The sequence below is a fragment of the Corvus hawaiiensis genome, chromosome 2 (genome assembly GCF_020740725.1).
Source record: "Corvus hawaiiensis isolate bCorHaw1 chromosome 2, bCorHaw1.pri.cur, whole genome shotgun sequence".
Taxonomy (NCBI): Eukaryota; Metazoa; Chordata; class Aves; order Passeriformes; family Corvidae; genus Corvus; species Corvus hawaiiensis.
In genome coordinates, this window is record NC_063214.1 from 117,388,197 (window position 1) to 117,410,333 (window position 22,137).

Below are 22,137 nucleotides of genomic sequence, written 5' to 3' on the forward strand. Positions count from 1 at the left end.
CCATAATTAAAAATGAGCATTGTTTTAATGCTGGTCTACTTAAAGATGTTTGGTTTTTTCCCTTCCAGTTTTCTGAAGTCTCTGAACTCTCTTTCAGAAAACCTTCTGTAACTGGATCTCGTATAGGGACATCAAATGACCCGATATCCACTGGAAAAGTAAAGAAGTGTTAAAGGAATCAAAGCAAGAGCGAGGTCTGTGACAGACAGCAGGTATTTTGGGAAGTTAAAGAATATCCTTTGCTTATAAATCCATCACTTCAAAGAAAAAATTTTTCATTTTTATCCCATTCTTACTGGAAAAGTGTGAGCCAAACCCACAGATAAACTGGTTTTAAACTGCAACCCTGAATCTGAGCAGAAGGAAGAACACAGCCCTGTTTGGGACATACACATTAACCATTGTGGATGCAGAGCTCCTATTAGAATATATTATCACACAGTATCCAAGTTTATCAATGCTGGCCTCAATTCAAATATGCTGTTAGATGCCTTACTAAGTGCTTCACTAAACTGAGCCTTTAATGCTATTTAAAACTAACTTAATATAGAAAAGGGCTATAGATTAACTGACACATCTATTGCCTTTTTTGTTCCAATCACTTCTGTTTAAGTGCACCGCACTCTGGGGAACATAAAAACTTGGCAGGGGGGAGGAGGGGAACCTCAGCAAGTTATGTTTGACCTGGAATTGAAAATTCAAACACCAGACCATTCCAGACCTCAGGCTGTCTGATTCTTCCAGTCTCACGTAATCTATTCAATAGTTAAGCCTCACTCCCTATTACTCCTTAATAGTGGTTGTGCCTTTTATTGAATTCCTCAGAGCAAATCATCTAAAACTGGCTTTGAATGACCATGTGGCTCCTGGAGTTGATTTGGGAATCCAGAAAACAAGACACGTACCAGCATTTGAGCAGCTGGCCACAAAATGACAGCCTCAGGCAGGAACTCTGTGGTACAGGCAGCAATGCCAGAAACCAGCTCCCTCTCACACCACCTGATGCCTCAGCCAGGAGACCCTTCTCTGTCCTTGTCCAGTGCTTGTCAGTCACACTTTCCCACTCTTGTGACAAGGAGAGATTTAGATATGAGATGTTCTCAGAGCACGGAACATGCACCATTAGTGGGATGTTGGCTACTTCAAAACAATAAATGAAGGCTGCCTGCAGAGCCCAGCACCTCCTCTGGACAAGGGTTCAAAGCAGGGAACCTCCTCCCTGTAGGGATTTTCAGCAAGTCCCAGAGGCTGCTGCTGCTGCCATGAGTAAGAGGGGAGTTGCACACAGAGGCAGGTGGCAGGAACCCCTGGGAAGAGAAGATTGCCAAGGGCAAATGTCTGTTACAGCTTTGTGCAAAAAAAAACCATCTCAGGAATATCTGTGAACATCTCATTAACTGCCTATCCCTGACTGATCCCATAAACACCATCGTTTCACCACAGGTGTGTTCCTCCCAGAAACAAAAACAACCCCAAACCCAAAAAAACCTCCAACACTTACCGTATACTTAGATTTTGCTACATGACACAGCCATGTAAACAGAATTAAAGTAACACATGCAACCTTGATTTCAGCATTTCCCAGGCTGGGCTTCGTCACCTTAGCATGCCTTTAAAAGTGCACTGTGTACATGCAAAGTTTCCTCAAATTTAGGGGACAGAAAGAAGCAATCAAACCAGGCAAATTCATTTTTTTCTTTTGTGTCAACCTATTGACAATTGGACACCTGAGAGACAGCGTGAGAGCACTGACACTCCGTGCTGTTGCTTGAGTCAACCAAGAAGTCAAAACCAGGCTCTATCACACTTTGCAGCAGCCCAGGCTAGGAGAGAAAGCAGAACCCAGAAATCTTGTGTTTCAGGCAGTGTTCTGGGAAGCAGCAGCACCCAAGCTCCCCATGGTTGTCCCTCACCCATTGCCATCTTGCCCTCATTACCAGTCTGACTTAAAGTTCCCCTTTCCTGTGTTCACAGCAAGCCTAGCCCTGTTTCTTGCCTGTTGTATGCTGCTTCTATCGACACATGAATCAGAACTGCTTCCCACCTCCATTCACCATCTTCCTCTGCTGCCTGGAGCTTTGGAGATTTGGTTTGCCTTATCCATCTGTCCCATCCTCCAACTGAATCAAATTAATGGGACATGAGGCTGCATTTGAGGTAAGATGTGCTAATACACAGAAGTATCCAAAATACACTGGTACACCCAGTACTTCTTCAACTTCATGTTTTTCTACCTTTAAAGAGGATTAGCTGCCTTTATTTTTACCCTGTTTTCTGCCCCTCTGTCAATCAGAAGACATTGTCACAATCCATATTCCCCCAATATACAGCCTGGGGTTTGTTTTGAGGCAGAACAAAAGAAATAACTTCTTCCAAGTGGTGCACAGTGCAGTTCTGGAGTCAAGGCAATTAGGCCTAAAACTGACAAAAGAAAATGACTTCACATCCCAAATGAAGAGAGCAAATGGAACAAAATATAATGGAAGAATGACACAGCTGAAAACAAAACAAAGACGTGCCATATTTCATAACAATGCAGATGTTAAGATATTGAAAATATTTTTAGCATGTACCAGGGAACACAAAAAAGAAAAAAACCTATTGGGAATTAGAGTCCAGATCTACATTGTTCCCCTGTTTTCATGACGTTTACAATAGTATGATTCCCTCCCACCCGCCATGAATTTAAACAGCTCCAAAACAAGCTCTTCATTCTGCCAAAAAAACATCAACATGTTCATTAATTTTAAACGTATTCTAGTGAATTTTACCTGAAGCAACCCATTAAACTCTGTGCAGCTGTTTCTCTGCTTTCAGAAGCCTAAATTGTCTGTACATGGACCTCACCTTAGTCACAACCACGCTGGACCTTTCACACCCCAACTCCATTTTTAGTTTTGAGTTCTAGTATTCTGTACACTTAAGTTCCAGAACCTCAAAGGAACGTAACTCAAAGGGCGTATCTTTCATTTCAAAGTCAATTTAACACCGCAGGAGTTGATCATGTACGCTCACTCCATTGTGTGTTATCATCCTTTTCCACTGCCCTCTCCTCTAGAAATTCAATTTTTCTTCAGCTGGGTAACCTACACATCCTTCAGCTGCTGAGAAAGGTAACTTCTCCTTTTCTTTTGCCCATGACCTGCTCTTCTGCAGACACCCAGATAAACCCTACAGTAAGAGGAAGAACCAGTGCAGAATGACAGAACTGCTGTGGTCCCCAGCCACAGCAGGTTACCCTGTGCCCTGCTTAGTGTCACTCTGGGCTGTCTCACCTGAACATCCCTGCATGACGGAGCTCTGCTGGGAATTTGTCCCTTCCCAGCTCCCAGTGACAAGACCAGTTTCTTGCTTTGCAACTCTGCTGCCTTTCTCCAAAGGGAAACAAATCACAAATGCAGCCTGTGTGGGGGTTCTGAATTCCCCCACCCATCCAAAAAATGGTTTTCTGGGGTAGGCAACTCAATGTCACAGGGAGACAGACAAGGGAGTCAGAGTTTTCTCACTATAACTCGAACCAGCGTTCATGGCCACCTCACAAACTGGACCAGCTGGGGAGCAAAAACTCCAGCCTCTCAAAGCTTCACACCCAAAGAGATGACAAACCTCACGAGGTTATACCTCCTTTCTCAGCCTCAGGTACATCTCATGAGATGTACAACATCCTTCATTTGCACATGAGGGCTCTGCACACAGCAGCACAAACTCCCATGAGCAGAACACAGCCTATGCAAATCCCAGATGCTTTCTCAAAGCTTTTGACTTTCTGAACATTACACAACACAGTCTGAATCCTCATCTTCCCTCTGGGATGGGAAGTCAACGGCCAGGAATGGGTAATTATTGCCTGGATAATTCACTCCACTCGTAAGAGGCCTCAGTTATCCCCCAGGAACAACTCATGCATAGATGAGGAAGGGACCCACACAAACTGAATTATGCTGGTGGTGACAACCCATGTGCAGCCACAGTGTTTCCAGAGGAGAAATACAGAGAGTGACAACAGAGGGGCTGCAGGGAGAACAGCAGCAGTTAACAGGGTGATACCTCCAAGACCAGGGTCTGCACTGAAGAAGCCTTTGGATAACACCACATAAGGATTTCAACAGCTGAGCAGCTGTCTCGTTTGTATTGGAGAGGAATAGAGGATATGTTTTTATATTAAAAAAGTCTTCAGGCTGAAGCTCTACAGTGCTTCTTCTGGTAGCACACCTTGTTACAGGGCACCATCACATACCAGGAATTCTTAGTGGCCGCCAAAGCTGATCATTACTGAAACACATAAATGGACAAAAAAGGGCTTGTGCGAAGGCAGCCAAACAGCTCTGTGATAATCTTCACTGGTCAGTTGCCCAAAACAGATCAATAGTTCAACTTTATTCATGGAAAAGCCAACATTTCACTTCACATTGTCAGGAAAGAAATGCTGCTTGCTTCTCCCTTCCCAAATTTCTCCAGCAGCTCTGCTACGACTTCGAGGACATTGCACAGTTAAGAGTCCCCAGGACCTATTTATTTACCTGCCATTGCCACCATCCATGACACTGAGTCAGAGGGTCACACTAGCCTACTTATACAAGAGGAGCAGCTTTGGAAAGCCTGGTTTAGTCTGCCTGTCTTTAGCTACAAACTATCAGACACAGGTTTCAGAAAGATCTGCCAAGAAATTAAAATCCAACGCGTCAGAAGGGCAGAAACAGATTGCAGAAGGGCAAGCTGGGAACAGGGGAGTTCCCAAGAGGTCTTAGAGTTTATTGAAGAAAAAAAAAGTCAAAAATTTCTAGTTTTTCCCTACGTAAGAGGAAAGTACAGTTTGACTTAATTGCAAAGCATAATGATAAGCCAGCATATATGTACATGACTCATTTTCAAATAATTACAAAATGCAAGGAGATAGAGAAAACACAGTTTAGGACTGTTTTCTTACTCTTAAGACTCACACAGTAGAATCAGGTCTAAAGGAGTGTTACAAGACTCAGACACCCTATACAAACAGATTTATCTCCGGTCAGGCCTGGTATTTCCCCAAAATCCCATCTGCAGACACAAACTACACACAGTGAAGGCAAACTGCAATGCAAATATGAGTCCATACTCCTCTGAGAACACACAAAGTTGGTGCATGGCTGAAACCTGGGACCGCAACCCCAACTGACACCGCTCTTGTGGAGGTGTAGGATCACTGAATAAATCACTTAACATGTGCCTGGCAGGCAGTGCTATGGAAAAGAAGGATTAGGGCAGTCCCCAGACACCCAACAGATATAAACTCACCAATCTTGCTCTTTCTCTGCATGGCAAGATCAATACTAGAATACACAGACACTGGAACTGCATGCAGAAGGTGCTAAATGAAAGTGGAGAAGAAATAGAAGAAGCCTCAGGTGATTTAAGGGATAAAACTGAAGTGTCTTCAAGTGAGACTTAAGGATTTAAGTCTGTATAAATTATCAGTAAGGATAATTTTTTTGAACAGAGTACCAGGCTAAGTGATGGATTCTCTGTCATCCCCTTAAGTTTTTGCAAGATACTGAACACAGCAGAATCATTGCAGAGCGTATTTCTGTGTCCTTTGGCGTGCAGGATATTTTAAAAGACAGCATGAGAATCTTTCTGGCCTTGAAAACAAAATTCTGAGGGCTGTGCTAAAGCTGAAGACTGAAATCTAAAGAAAATATTTAATGCTTTAAACAAATAATGTGTTTCTTATTTAAATAAAGCCACCTTCAGACACTAAGCATTATGAGTGGGGAAAGTACAAGCATTTACAAATGTCAAGTTAGTTTGACAGAAAATTTAAGAAATAATTTGATTTCTATGAAATATTTTCTATTCATTCTCTAATTGGGGAAAATTCATGTGAATGTCAGTCTCGCCTCCTACCAATTATGACCAAAATATTGCCTTTTACTTCCCATCAGTGACACACCAAGTACTGGCATTTTTATTTCAAAATTTGTATGTGAGGACAAAGTTAACATATCAGTAAAAGGTTGTGGTTAGTTAGGTAAACTCCCCGTGGTAAATTTAGTTATTTCCTGATGTCACAACTTAGTAAGACAGGAAAGTCTTCTGCCAGTCGCTACCTTCTCAACACATGGCAACTCATTTCAAACCAAGAGGAGACACAAAAACCTCCCCTTTTGCAATAAAGTAATTAATCACTGTCTGCTAACTTTCTTTCCTGCTTTTGTGTCACTTTTTAAAGGAATTCCCCACATTCTTCTTCCAAACATAGATTTTAGGTATAGCATTAAGCAAGTTCTTATTAACATCAAATAAACAATTTAATTCTATGCCTCACAAGGCCATGGTTCTTTGCACATCTTCACATCCTTTTGTCACCCTCAATCCCCTCCCAGTAGGTGTAGAAAATGAAAACATAAAAAAATAAAATGAAAATACATGTAGAAATATGGCAGCAAAAAAAATAAGTAAAGGAATAGCAGGGTCAAAAAGTGAAAATATTAAACCCACTCTCATTAAAAACAGAAATGGAATTAAGTTAATTAATCATTCAGGTTTCATCAATGGGTTTCTATATGGATTACATGAGGTATAAGTAACAAATATTACAAATGTGAGTTTGGGATTTAGCTTTAAAATACACAAGTTATGCATTTGAGGCAAACTTTCCGAATGAGATTACACAGTGAGTATGATGGGAAAGAGAAAATAACAAATTAAGAGAAAGCAAAAGAATATACTGCAAAGGTTTCATCTGTTGTTTAGTGTCTTTCTGATTCTACAAAAAGCTACCTGAGAGCAGAGATGCCATTCACTTCCAGAGGTCCCAAAATCCATGCACTGTGAAGCATCATGGATATCCTCAGTAGCAAACATTAACTTTTCATTTAATACAGTCTGGAACCACTCAAAGGGACTAGGAGTAAAGCCTCTGAGGTCTCAAAGGCAGCTTTGTCTCCACAGAAGATTAATTTTTTTCCGGAATAAGAACAGAGATGGGGACATTGTACAAGAACTAAAATTCTTGAGTAGCAATTAATTCATTAGTGACAACTTGGTAACAGCACCACATAATATTTTAACCATGTACCAGCTTCAAAAATCTCTTCAACTCAGGCAAGATAAAAAGCAGAATTTTCTACATGGCAGAACAGGGCAGGTTTTACAGAACTATGATGAAAATTAATGACTGTATTATGAAGCAAATGATACCAGCCAGCCTCCAATTATTTGCAGTTCAACTATAAGAGTGGCACCCTGAGAAAATTCCAGCTAAGCTGTTTGGACTCTGCACTTTCCGACAGCCACTAAAAGTGGAAACGCAACTCAAGCACTGCAACACTCGTAGGGTACATTTTCTATCAAGTGTACACAGTTTAAGCCAACCAGAATCTGTGACCTAACAAAAAGGTGTCACTCTCAACCATTCATCTTATTTTTCCTTTCCAGATACACCGAGCCACCAAGGGCAGGGAGATCCAGCTCTTCACCAGTGGCCATCAAATGCAGCCCTGCTGCAGCTGGAGGAGTCAGTGGCTTCCTCTGGAGGGCAATTCAGCAAAAAAGCCCAACTTGCGAACTCAGAATTGCCCTGGAAACCCCAATCATTTTCCATTAGCCAGGGAGGAAACACAGTCAGTGTTCCCTCTAGACAAAAGACAACCTTTGTGAATGCCCCACCAAAGTCATCAAAGATAATGCCCTTCAACTAACAGTCCAGCAGAAAATAATGCTGCCTAAAAGAGAGGCAGAGGGAGGGAAAGTCTCGCCTGACAAAGCAGAAGCATAAAACAGATTTATCAGAGTGGGAGGAAAAGGGTGATAATGAAGAACATTTCAGTAAGGCCAGCTTGAGGGAGATTAACATTCAGTGTAAAAAAAAACCAAAAAAAAAAAAAAAAAAATCACAGTAAAGTGACTGCCTTGGGAGAGAAAAATGTGCTAGATCTTCAAGGCGCCATGCAGGCCACGTGTCTTTATCAGCAGAGCTGGTGGAAAACCCAAGTGACTAAATAGTAACTGCAATCAGCTTGTAAAGTAAGAGAAGCTTCTTCGTATGGGTCTTAGACTGAAACAGCATGGAGATGGCAAAGGTAAAAGAACATTTGAGACAACTGGAGCAGGCAACAAAACCATCTATGAACTTGAACACGAAGACTGAAGTATTTCTTTCCCCACATAACAAAGAAAAGACACAGCTGCCACTCAAGGAAAGTCCTGTGCTATTTCAGAAACACTGGGTCTGAGAGATGAAACTTTTTATCAGTTCTGATATGCTTCTGCATAAAATACCAAATTTGAGGGTTGAAGATCCACAACATTTTCAGAATAAAACATTCCCCAGTTCAAATGCGGACAATTAGATGAACATATTTCGACAGCATGACCACTGAAGAATAATAGGAAAATGACCTTCAGCAAGCAGGTAGCAGTCAAAATCCAGATGTAAAACTGGAACCATGTAACAAGACATTTGACAAAATGATTTTTAAATGGACTTTTTAACCATACCTCTTTAGTTATTCAGCCATTTTGTCTTTTGCCTGGCCTTGTTGTTTGTTTTTTTATTCCCTAAACCTTTTGATAAATTTTTGTCACAACCTCTGACTGCATTAAATGTAAAGAACCTGGTGGACATGAAATCTAGGCTCACATTCCCTTTTTCCACTGAACAATTTCAACTCTTATTGGTAACTACAAAATTCTTGCCTAAGTGCCACTGCTCACCGTTACTTAATGTCTGTTTTAGAACAGCTACCTGTATTTCTAAAACTTCATCTTTTACACTATACTGCTCCCCAAAAGCCTCACAGCTAAGTTTGATTTAATTCTAACTACCTAAGAATTTTCCATCTACCCAACTTTCTATCACCCCATAGGTTTGATCAGCTCCTCACTATGTTCCAAGACATCAACTAATGAGAAATAAAACACAAGGAAGTTTTTTTGGGACAAAACCTTCTTCTAACTTTAATCACTAAAAATAAAACTTGAAGTAATTGTTGAACCAGCTATAAATCAGTAATTTATTTAAGTAATGCACCTGGCTTCAAATTCTTATGAGCTTTCTAAGTTTTGCTGAATGAACCGAGCTACAGCAGACTTCTTGGAAGGACTGCTACCTTCTGAAGGATTCAAAAGCCATGACAAGCACTACTTCCACTCTCCTCCATTCCCCAGCCTCAGAAACACAGAGCAGTTCTATTTTAGGTTGAGATTTTCTAGGTCTGTCTATGGAGGAAATGGGGCAGGGAGGGATTTGGTTTTTTTTCCACAGACTTTGTGAAATAAATGATTCACAAGATATTTTTGCAAGAAATTAACAGAATCATAGAATTGTTTAGGCTGGAGAAGCCTTTAAGGTCATCAAGCACAACCATTAACCCAGCACTGCCAATCCACCACTCAGATCTAAGACCCCCATGTCTACATGTCTTTTAAACATCCCCAGGGACAGTGACTCCACCACTTCCCAGGGCAGCCCATTCCAATGTCTGACCACCCTTTCCATGACATTTTTTCCTAACATCCAACCTAAACCTCCCCTGGCACAACTTGAGGCCATTTCGTCTTGTTCTGTCACTTGCTACTTGGGAGAAGAGTCCAACCCCCACCTGCCTACAACCTGCTTTCAGGGAGTTGTAGAGAGTAGGTCCCCCTGACCCTCCTTTTCCTTTGGGAGTTAAAAGTTAAGAAACAAGGAGCTGATGAAGAAGAATGAGGAAACATTTCCCCAGAGCAGCTGCTGTGTCTGGATGCTGCAGCTCCCTGAAATTCCACAAACCATCCAAGAGAACCCCTCCCTACTCAAAAGCATCCTCACCACAGTCAACAAATTCTTACACCTTTGCAGATTCCAAATTTAACAGGCAAATGCCCACATGGGAAAGCATTTGAGAAAACAGAGTTTAAGAAGTTGTCAGTACTTGGGTGGTCTTTGTAAAGGATCGTATCAATGTTTATCTAGTGAGGTAAAATATGTTAAATTGAATAACCCTCTCAGGGCATTTGCCACCAGCAAGCTGACACAGCACACCACTACTTAGGGTAGCCCAGCTTGCTCTGACTGAGCAAGCAAAACAAAAACTTCTTTAAACTTCCTAAAATAACCCAGTCTGGGTCAATGGAGATAGCACTGTTACGTCTATGTGTTGGATATGCTGTTAAATATTCATTCCAATTAGAAATTATTTGTGCATGGGGTAAAGCAACCAGGGAGATTATGTTTACATGTGTCAGGAAGCACCAAATTTTAAAAACTCCACCCATAAATTTTGTGTCATTGGGTGATGGTTTGATGATTAAAGGTAAAACTGCTGTGAAGCGAAGAAAAAAACAAACATAAAACCAGAAAAGAAGGCATATCTAAAAGTTGAAAAAGCAAATTGGCAACTGTTTCAGTCTCTGAAATTAGAGGACCTGGAATTTCTGTGCATTCTCAGGAGCCAGCAGGATGCAAGGCTGCAGGAGGTGATGTCAGAAGTGGGTCTGTGCCTCGCCACTGGGCTCAAGAGAGACCAGATAAGCAGTTTCCTGGTTTGCTTTGGGCCCTGGCTTCCATTTTATCAAAGGTTTCGTAAGAGTTTACAACTTTCTTTGTGAGCAACACAGACTTCATACAACCAAAATCTGAATCAAAGGCAGCATGTGACTTTCATTTTTACTTTGGAATTATTATTATTTTCAATATAGAGTGCACAACCACCTCAATTATCAGGAACACTAAGAACCATCCAGATAAAAACTAACAAGTACAATCAACTGTTTGTAGGGCATTAGAGAATAATTACAGTGCCTGACACCCTTCCCCCCCAAAAAAAAGAGAAATACAGCAAGTGTAGTGGACAACAAAAAGGAAAATTTTAAAAAAAAAAAAAAAAAAGGTACACATGCAGGAGCTTTATAATACTGAAATATACAACCTGTTTTCTCTGAGGATCTTGTATTAGAAAAACAGAACTGAAACAGTTTCCAAATAACTGATTCCATAAAAAAAACCCCCACACACCAGTGTCCACTTTCTAAGATAACACTGGAGTAAATAATTGCTTGGGAAATATGCTATGGCTGGTGCATCCCCTTAACTACTTAAGACCATACACTATGGCTTAAAGTATGATTTTAAATAGGTATGGAAGTCTAACCCTCTGACTATGTTACTAGTGAAGTTCAGTTCCATAGTGCCTGGTAACAAATTATTGTTAGAGAAAAAATCAAACCTTACTGTCATCTGTGCTGACCCAAACCTCCTTTAACATCTGACTGCCAGTGGTTCACCTTCATTACCTGACTATATTAATTACCAGATAAAGAGAAAATCAAGATTTTTTTTTTTTATCCATTTTTTCCTTCATTATAATATTCCATTATAGAAAATGAAAATCAAGAAATTACTCTAAGAAGTCTGTTTTGCTATTGTTGAACAAATAGGAAAACTGAAGGCCATTCAAGGGAATCATCAAAATAACTGAGCTAATGACAGGACTGATTCTTCTCCCATTCTTGACAGAGATGAGTGTCTTAGGTGTGGTAAATAATTAACCCCTTCTTTGAAACAGGCTCTGTTGCCTTACTTTTTTAATTTACAAAAACTCTATATAATGTCTTTTTGCATGATTCTTCTTTTTATTTCAGAAAGATCTTTGATTTTACTTTTTTTTTCCTAAACAGAAGAATATTTTAGTCTCATTTTTTTAATACAGCTCTTAGCTTAATAGGCAAGTACGGAAAACTTTATGGGACAATCTGAGCTTTAGTAGGAAACAGACACTTCTCCATGAAACCCTTAAAAATGGGTTTAGCTGGTATTGTCTTTTCATGTATTTTTATCTTAGTACCACTGGGAAAAAAAAGTGACCTACTAAAACCTCTAGAAAAAACAGATCTGACAGTAACATATAGAATGGGTATATTCAAAGGCCAGCTTTGACTTAGGGAGGCCAGTCTGCTTTGTTTCCCTCGTCAGTCTTAGCCAGTGTGGACAGAGAAAACCTCCTCTACAGGGTAATTCAGAGTAGAAACCAGCTTGGGGTGCTCCTTATCACCCACTGGGAAAGCTGGTTTATTGTACCAATCGCAGGAACCCCAAGGAGACAAGTATTCCCGAGTTAAACTTTGTGTCCCCTGCAACATCCATTCCTGTGACTCCTTGTAGGGTGCAGCACAGTGTTTGTGCTGATTCTGTACCTCGTGGTTAGCTGTGTTCACACCAAGATTTACCAGTGGGAGACTCTTCTTTAATTTCATTTGTTACTGGGTTGGAAGGCTCCACAATCTTGGTTTCATACCTTCTAAATACTTTTAATACTTAAGTGCCATTCTCATGTCTAATGGTCAAGTTCTTGCTTATTTTTAACAACCTGTTTTCTCCAAGTTCTTATTCAGTTCAAGTCTAACATAGCTTTAGTCATTGTGCTTTAGTCATTGTGCATTTGGATAAGTAATGAACCTAGGGGTAACCTCACCATATTTATAGGAAAGGAGATTTCATCTTCCACATTCAAAACCTGTATTTTTCATTTTATTATATGGATAAGCATTCTATCCTGAAGCAAAATTTCCCAGTTGGTTTTTGCACGTAGGTTTTTAATTCAGTCCATCTGAGGATAAACTGCAAGGGATAACAAATGTCCAACTTATTTTGAACAAGGGCAGAATTAAAGCTGAATATTGATACTTCAGAACAAAGAATCTTAACTCCCTTGTGTAGGCATTAAACTCCACATATCATAGAATCATAAAGGTTGGAAAAGACCTCCAAGGTCATGGAGTCCAACCTTTGACCAATCACCACCATATCAACTAAACCATAGCACTAAAATGTGCTACAATAAAGACTGGTACAGTCTTCAAAGAAAACAGAACTGTTTTTTCTTTGGGAAGTTATTGGGCCCAAGAAAAAATAAAATCTGTCCTTCTCAACATGTTTTCCTCCCCAATATTTCTGTTATGCATCTGGAGTGGCATATGGTCAGCATTTTCTGTAGGGGACTGCAATTTGTCTTCGTTTTACATATTAATAACCACATTCAGTCAGGCCAAAGATACAGCTATCCCCATATTGTGTCTTTAGCAAAGGCTGAGAGCTGAGGGCTGGGAAGAGCACCAGGACAAGAAACGCTTACAGGCATGGACTTTGGGATCCCTCTGCAGCCTTCAGGGACTGGGCTCTGTGTCCTTGTAAGCAAGAGTTGATGCTTTTGCACTGACAGTCCACACCCAGATAATCCTGCAGTATGTGCAGTGGCTCACAGTTAAACTATGCACTATGAAAAAAATACCACCTCTTACTTCTTCTGGATCTGTCACTTGATAATTTTATTTGATCCCCTCTGGGTCTTGTACTACAAGAGACACTTAATGAACATTCCTTGTTCATTTTTTTCCATTACGCTCCTATATAGATTTTTATCATTTTCATCTTTAGCTGTTTCTTTGCCAGGCTAAAGATTCTCAATCTATTTAATTGCTCTTTATCATCACTGCCACCCATTTCTAGTTCTGTTATCTCTCCTTTTTTCCCCCCCTCATCCTTCCTTTAAACCCAGGGATCAGAACAGCACCCAGAGGTCAAGACAGAAGCACAGGCAGTTTATAAACTGGCACAGCAGACTTCTGCTCTGTGAGCAGAAATTTCTCTGAGAGAAAATCTTCCCTAATTTTTTTTTTTTTTTGACCAGTCCCAAATACTTGATCAATGCCTGGATTTGGCATGATAAACTCTCTACAACATTGCTTCTTTCTGTGCTAATAATGTCAATAATGGCAGGATTGTTCTCCTCCACATGCATTACTTCATAGCACCAGCAGTGAGCTTCATCCCCAGTTACTAAGCATCATAAGATCCCTCTTGGGTTCTTCATAACTGGCTTTCCTTTATGCTACTCTCATTAACTTAGAATCATTCTGCATTCTCCCTTCCAGATTACCAATGCATTATGGTGTTTAACTCAGCACAGATCCATGAGTAACTCTACTGGTGACCTCCATCCCCTCTGTTAAACAGGTCATTTATTCATCTTTTGGCCAACTATCAGTCTAGGACAAAAAAATTCCTCTTATGTCAGAGCAGTTTCATTTTGCTCAGCACCTTTGGTGAGTCGTTTTCACAAGACTCCCTGAAACCCCAGTGTACTGCATCAGCTAAATCACACTTAACTCACAACCTCAACAGTGCCTTCAAAGAACTCCACCAGACCTGTGAGACTGTTCTGACTCTTTCCTGGTACATCAAATTATCCATGAATGCTTTAGTTTTCTTCTCCCCTGTATTTACCAGAAAACTGGTGGGTATGAACGCCAGTCATACTTGTCCTGTTATTTCACAGGCTTTCTGGAAGCCTTTTAAAAAGCTGGCATCACCTTTGGCACCCCCAGCTTCAATGCTACTGTGAACACGGTTATCTCATATGCCTTTAGCTACAGGTGCAATGTTCTTTGAGCTCTTTTAGAACTTAATTATCTATTGAACCACTGTCCTTCCCATTTCTGATGATTTTGAAAGAACTTATGATGAGCTTCTTTGCCTTTTACAAATCACATTTCAGGCTTTAACTCGTTTTACTATACATTTCATGTTAATTTTGCACAAATTTCACCTTTTTAAAATTTTTGGACATGTTTTTGCAGAGTATCTTTCTGTTCCTTACAGCTTGCTCAACCATGCTAAATATTCCTTAGAACTTTTTTAGGGAGCCAGAGAAGCAGTTTTTAGGGAATATGCATTTTTTTCTGAGCCTCTCCACAATGGCTGCAAGCATCTTATTCTCTTGACAGTTCCTCTTACCAGGCTGTCCATAGGAACTCTAATCAGTGTCCTGCTTGCTGTCTTCTCTATGGCAGACCCGGACTGTCAATAACTCACTGTAGAACTAAGCCATCAATCCCTCCATTTTATCTTCCAGTCTTCTAACATTTGCATAGAAACACTTCTATTTTGGTCTGCCTGCCTGTCCTTCTGTGCTCTTGTCTAAATAGGACCTAATTTTTCCAGCAGTTCTTCACTGTTTTCTACTTCTGTCCCATGTACTTCAGCCACTGACAGCGTCACCTTGACCTGTGTGCCTTTCCTGCTTGTCCTCATACAGAACATTGGGGTTACACTGCAGACTGATGCTGCGTAGCTATTTATGCTAAGCCTTTTATCTAGCAACTCATGTATTGTTTCCAGCACTGTTCTGGTAGCCTTTGTATCACCAGCACTTCTCCACCATGAAAAGAAAGCCTAGACTCCTTTTGCTGTAAGCCACCTTGGCACATAGCTGGAAAGGTACCATGTGCTCCCTTTCAGCACTGGTTGCACTCCACAGCAGGAGGTTATCCCTCCATTACCTGGAACCAACACCCTGCAATGACATTTTTAGAGCAAAGGGATACTTGGACATCACCTGAACTCAAGGTCTCATCTACAGGATGTAATTTCAGGGTCATTTCTCCTCTGCAGGATTGATGTCCTGCTGCATTACAACTTCCCATGGGACCCCAGTGGCAGCCTCCCTGGAGACAAAGGTGGGAATACCTGCCTGGAGATTGGCTTTTTGCATTTGCTAATTAGGAGATGTTTCCTTACACTTTGCATGTTGTGACTTTCACAAGAGTTCAGTTGCATTAATCTGCAATGAGCATCTTGCTTGCAGTGTCATAACTATCCCTTCGGTTTAACAGCTGCATTAATACCACTGAGGGCAAGTAAATGCTGGTTTTTTTCTAACTGGAGATCTGATATCAGCCTCTAGCCTGAGAAGCCAAAGGGCCTAAGCTAAATGGCCTCAGACACACTCCTTGTGTTTTACGTTTACTCTCATTGTATTCGATTGAAATTTTCACTTTGTGTCTCTCCCTCCAGAGACTTTGATTCAGACTATCCTCATCCCCCGGAAGACATTGGTTTTCCACTGGTTTTCTAAAAATCTAAAACCATTCCAGTGGTTTTCTAAAAAATCCATCTTTAATACTGGACTAGTTGGTGCTTGGGAAAGTTTAAAGTACTCATTTATTTTGTGAAATGTTAATAACTTCCCTGCCTTCCATTCAGGATCTTTAATCCATTCCCCAGGTTCCCACAAACCATTTTCAAGACAATTCTATGCAAGTAACGAGGAGTGAGAAAGTTTAATTTTTCTTGTGTAACATGCTGGTATCATCAACAGACATTTCCCATAACTGCTGGGCAATCATGCTTTATAATCTAAGAGATCACAGCCACTCCATGATAGCATGAAAGGAGTGATTGTGCAAGCTCTTAAGCACTGCTTTCCCAAGACAACAGAACACATAACCAGCCACAACTTTTAGTTCAAAACAGAAGCACAGAACTGTTTTCTAAGATGCAGCCTCTTCTCCACTGTTGAGGGGAGCTGCACTTACAAACACACCCTTCACCAAATCAAAGAGTATTCTACATAACCAAGACTTGCTGATTCAAAAGGGGACCTCACACATTTAGATTCCAAATTTAGATTTCTTACTATGAGTTCTACTTTCAATTACATCAAGTCTTCTGCATTTTATTGCCTCTGATGTACACAGCTTTTGACACAAAAGAAGTCTTGAGAGCTTACACGCACGCACTGTCACTGCTGTATTTATAGGCAAGATGCTCAAACATTTGCATTTTATTGTAAGGGATAAATTGTGCCATACAGTAGAGAGAAATTCAATACTAACTGATTCACAAAACAGGCCTGATTTTTCAGTTGATAGAAAGTGGTTCTACTTCCCTTTCCACCACCAAATCTAATTTAAAGTAACCCAGTGTAGTGCAAATACATCAGATACTCAGTAATCTCCTGTAATGGCAGGGAAACTCATCACAAATTGCTGAATGTTATGAATCATCTTGTGAACACATAACTGCCATACACTGAAAAAGGAGCTTTAACAAGTGGTTTCATTCATTTATGTCAATACTTCATAATTAGCACAGAGAAGTGCCTGTAAATTGAACTCTTGAGCATCACACTGCTTAGTTACCATTTTTTTTTTAATTTCGTATTTTCAGCACTTGATGTAATGGAAGACCCCATTAAAATTTGTGCCAATGACAAATTACATTTTCATTTTCTCTTTTAAATGTGTTAGCACAAGCTAATGAACTCAACTCAACAATGTTCAACAAAGCCATAAGCATATGCTGACCTGTACTACATAAACAGTTCAACTGACTTTATCAGGGATACTAATGTAAGTTTTTGATGGATATTTAACCCTGTTGCTCAATAACAGCTAATAATAAAAGAACTACTGGTCTACATGGAAATTAGTGCCGACGCTCACTCAGAAGTAACAGGTGACAAGAAAAACATGACAGCCAGATGCTTAGAAGAGCTCTCTGCTGCACAACAGCCTGAAGATCTAGATTAAGCCACCTTTTCATTTGTAATTGAAGAACTTTTAAAGCTTTGCAGGGTATTCTATCCAAGGCACACAGTATTTGGAAAGCTTTATGATGGTACCCAAAACCCCAAATCAGAGATCAGGGTCTTACTATTCCCCAGCAGAGACACAGGTTTACTACAGAGACCTTACAATTTCAGGGCTTGAGAGCCCACAAATCCATACCCAAACTATGGTTTCCTTGTTGGTACTTTAAGCACTGGGTGGAAGTAATTAATCATTTTTACTTGGATTCCATAATCTCAGGATGCCAAGCCACTATAATTTAACAGTTTAGTGGTGTCAGCTGGTTGGTTGAACCTACAGGGTGCACAGTCTCAGCCCATTTTAACAGCAAAATAAATCATTCTCTCTGCAACTTCCTTTGCAACTGGTCACAACTCAAAGCATGCCCAAGGCCAGTTCCTGTGGAGTGGCTGACATAAGGTGACTTAGTCATCTGTGGGGATTTGCAGTATAACCACATTCTCTCAGGAGCAACTGAAAGGTTTAGACAAACTGCTCTCTTAGACCAGAAAAGGAAGTGCAAGAGTATAAATATATCCATGATTGCAGTGATAATTCCACTTTGGCGCTTCTTACCAGGATAACTTCCCACTCATCAGTTCTAAAAAATCCTCAAGCCCCAGCTCTGAGTTTGTCTCATCCTCCATGGCTTCCCAGGATCCCCGGAATACAGACCCATGGACTAATTTCCACAGGCTGTGCACACCAAGGTAAACATACAAGAAAAGCTTTGCCTTACTCTAATGTTGCTAATTAATGACCAAATAATTATTGAAATAATCCAGTATTTCCCTGTGCTTTGAAATAGGAGACCTGATCTTGAGCTCTTATTACATACTGCTTGTTTTTACCTTTATTTCTTAATTGAAAACAGCATTGTGTTGGATTTTTTAAATTTTACAAGATTTAACCCTTAACAAGGTATACATATCTCCACTGCAGTTATTTGAAGTGACATGTAATTCTTAATTACATCTTCGTAATTTTGCTATTTTCCTCACACTTTCAATCCTCCAGTGCTCATTAAAAAACATTACTGATAAGACATCCAAAACATCCAGACATGCAAACTCATCTCTTGCATCTAAAATTTCTCCTTTTCAAGGATATTCAGGCCTGTAACTGCTGCTAGGTTTATCAATATAAACTCTATTTATTTAAAGGGATTAAAAAAAAAAAAGTCTTCAGGCAACTTACTGCTCCAATTCTTAATAGCTACAACAAACCATAAAAAGTAGGAAAATCCCACCTCTCCTTGCATACTGCCTTCAAAGTACTTTTGCTCCTTTTAGTAGTCAAATATAGATTTTTCCATGACATTTTGATTAGGCTCTTACTGTGAACACATTAAGTGATAATTGATCCAAAAATACTTATTGAGCCAGGAATATCAGAATACAGTAAATACTGGGAGCACCATAGGCAGCAGCATGAATCACTTCACATACCTGTGGTTTTCCAGGTTCCTGTGCTTAGTCATGAGTACACTCTTCATATTCTTGTACACAGAACACAATTTCTGCCAATTTTTGTTCTTGGCTTCTACACTGCCACCTGTAGTCATACGAGAGAAATTAGCCATATTTTATGCTGCAAATCCTATTAGCACAGTGTTTCAGCTCACTTGTTTTTCTATACAAACATTCTAAAGCATCCCCTTTCATAAAACCTGCATTTAGATATTCAAACCAAGTTATTTACATTTTTCTCTTTAATACATTTGAGGGGGAAAAAAAAAAAAAACAAACCCAAACCACCAAACAATCCTAACTCAATTTAAACCAAGAGAACATTTAAAACTCTAAGACTCTTTGCAGATTTTTATTTTATCCTTCTTGCTTAGTGGACACATCATAACCTCGACAAAGCAAGGTGACTTCTGAAGCGGCAACGCAAAACCATCTGCCCCTAATTACTTGGTAAATACAAAAACCCCCAATTTGATTTGTTCTTCCATCTGAAAAATGAATATAATTGTACAGAAACATAATTTCCATGCTCAGCTTAGTTACCTGATGTAGGCTATAAAGAAGTGTATACAATTAAAAATTGCTAGTATTTGGTAGATCATCTCATAGAACTAGCAGCTATCTTGAACTTTTTTATACAATGAAAACCACTCGATTTATTCCAGGCTTACTGCACTTTGAGCAATATGCCACAGATCCTGCCAAATTAACCGTTTACAACAAAATAAGACCTAAACACACAGTACCCAGAGCCCTCACGTTAATCCTTCCCTGAAAATGTGAAAAAACCCACAGAAAATTCATGCCTTCCTGGAAAAACCAAAGCTTCTCGGTGTTCAGAACACGGGTTTCACCGAATAGCGAAGTTTCGGAGTACAAGCTCCGGGGGGAAACCTGGCTTTCGCACGCACATGCCTTCTCCTTTCTTCCAGTTAACAATTGCCCATACCATCCCTGGAAGCGGGCGCCCGAATGCTCCCACTACGCGTCTCCCTGGAAAAAGGCTCCGGAGTCAGGAGCGGGCAGAAACAAACTCGGGTCCCCGCGCCCCGGGAGGCTTCGGGCACCCGCACCTCTGCGCTGCCCTACGGCAGCGGCACCGCAGCCGCCACCAGAAACCTCACACTGGAACAGAAACCGAAATCAAACGCGATTTCCAAGAACAAGTTGGTCTTAGAAAAAAAAACCAAAAAACCCGAAGATGATATAATAAAGAAATAAAATTTCCGAGCGCTGGCGAGGCTGCCCACGTCCCGAAGCACACGTCCAGGCAACCCTCTCGCCTTCCCACAGGCGCCGGCCACTCCCGGACAGGGGAGGCTCCCCCGGCCGCGGGAGCCCCCCGGGACGCGGCCACCATCCCAGCCCGGCTGCGGCCGCTCAGGTGCGCCGGGCACCGCCCCGCTGCCCGCGGCCCCCGCGGCACCCCGAGCCATCCCTCAGCCCCGCGGAGCCCCTCGCACTCACGGCCCCCAAGCCGCCCCCCACCCCAGCCGCACACCGGCGGCGGTGGCTCCGCCGGGACGGAGCCTGGGCAGGGGATCACCGCTACAGCCGCGGCGGGGAGCGGGCGCTGCCCACCCACCTGCGCTGGCCGGGCCGGTGCCGCAGGATGAGGCGGCGGCTCCTCCTCGCCAGCGCGGCTCGCTCGCTCCGTGCCGCTGCCTCCGCGCAGCCGAGGGGAGCCGCGCGTCCCGGGTGCCGCCGCGCCGCCCGCCAGGGATTCCTGCGGGAGGGCGGGCGGGAGCGAGGGAGGCGGCTCATCGCTGGGCACAGCCTCCCGCTCCCTCCGCCGGCTTATCCTGCCTCTATCCCTTCCAGGCACGTTCTGCCGCACGGCACCCGGACGGACCCGCAGCGCGCACCTCCGGCCCCTTCCCTTTTTATCGCGGGGCCGGGGCTCCCACCGCCGCCGCCGCCGTGCGGGGGGCTCGGCATCCGCGCCGCCGCCTGCCCACGGCCGGCCCGCCCCCGCCGCCGCCGCCGCGCTCGCACCGCCCGCCACCCACCTGTCCGCGCCCCGGCCCCGCCGGAGCCGCCCCCGCCGGACCGCCCCCGCTCCGGCCCCGCTCACCGCAGCGGCCTCCGCCAGTGCGGGGCTCTGCGGCTCCCGCTGGAGCCGCCCGCGGGCTCGGGCTGGGGCTCTGCGGGGGAAGGGAGGAGGCGGCGGTGACGCTCCCGCGGTGGCCGCGCTGCTACAGCGGGGCCGCGTCCCACCTGTGCCCGCAGCCCCCGAGCGCCGGGATGTTCGCCGCCCCCGCGGCGGGGAGGCGTTTGCCAGGCGCTGGAGGAGCTCCGAGTGCCTCCCCGCTCTGCCGCCCAAACAAACGAGGAGTCTTGGCCGCTGCAAATAATTTACGTGTTCAGGAACGTGCTGGAAGCCCAGTTGTTGATGGGTCTCTGACAGCTGGCGGTGAGAGATGACCTAGCTGGAGGCGGTCGGCTCTTAAAAATTTGGGTTGCGATGCTTAAAAAATTCGAAAAAAGCAGCAGGTAAATACAGAAAAGTGTTGGGAAGATGTCTGTGTTGTAACTAAAACTGCAGCTGAACTTGAGGTTGTGCACATGCTGTCTGAGCTCTCGCACTGATGGAAGAACAGCCCATCCTTATGAACACTTCTCTCCTTCTCTGTCTTTTGCCTTAGGTATTTGCATTTTGGAAACATATGAGATATTTAAATTCTTGAGTTTGTATCTTTTTGGTCAAGTGGGTGATGTTGACATTAAAAGTGTGCCCTACCAAGTTAAAAAGAGGGTTGGGAGGAGTTGAGTGCGTTGATGCAGCGTCACACCGACTGATACCATTTTCAAATTTGTATAATAAAAATATATGACATTCATTCTTTTCACAGCAATAGATTCCACTTCGTTTAAAACAATCTTTATCTTTCCCAAATGTTTTATTCTAATCCTAATATTTTGGGACCCAACCTTTTCAAGGTAAGCCAGAAATCCATACAGTCATGTTACAGACTATGATATCATGCTGTAGTCTAGTCATATTAAGATGTAAGGTGCAAAAATAAAATCACTTGTCTTTGTCTAGTCTTTGGCAGAATTAGGGCTATTTTCAGTTCCTCTTCTTACATCTCATAAGTAAGACGCCAGACTACCTGAATATTTAATGAGTAGTAAACCAGAAATCCGTAAAAGTAGCAAATATATGAGACATATTTTGATGGCAGCATAGACAGGTACTTATCTGAGAGAAGTTTGGACAATTTAATTTCACTGGATTAATAAACAGCAATTATACCTAAACATATCTGCTGCAGCCATTCCTAATGTAAAAATATCAAAA

At 42.2% G+C, this 22,137-nt stretch overlaps 1 long non-coding RNA gene across 2 annotated transcripts in view; it reads right to left on the bottom strand.

Moving 5' to 3' along the window:
* The window catches only part of LOC125318954, a 77,516-nt gene extending 56,000 nt beyond the window's left edge, over window positions 1-21,516 (bottom strand). The window contains exons 1-2 of one of the 2 annotated variants that reach the window (XR_007200547.1): window positions 21,054-21,516; window positions 18,816-18,921 (exon numbers count right to left, since the gene is read on the bottom strand). This is a non-coding gene — a long non-coding RNA (uncharacterized LOC125318954). Of the gene's footprint in view, window positions 1-18,815; window positions 18,922-20,421; window positions 20,625-21,053 lie in introns of those variants that run through there. The other variant, XR_007200546.1, reaches the window with a different exon arrangement.
* Window positions 21,517-22,137: the final 621 nt, after the last annotated feature.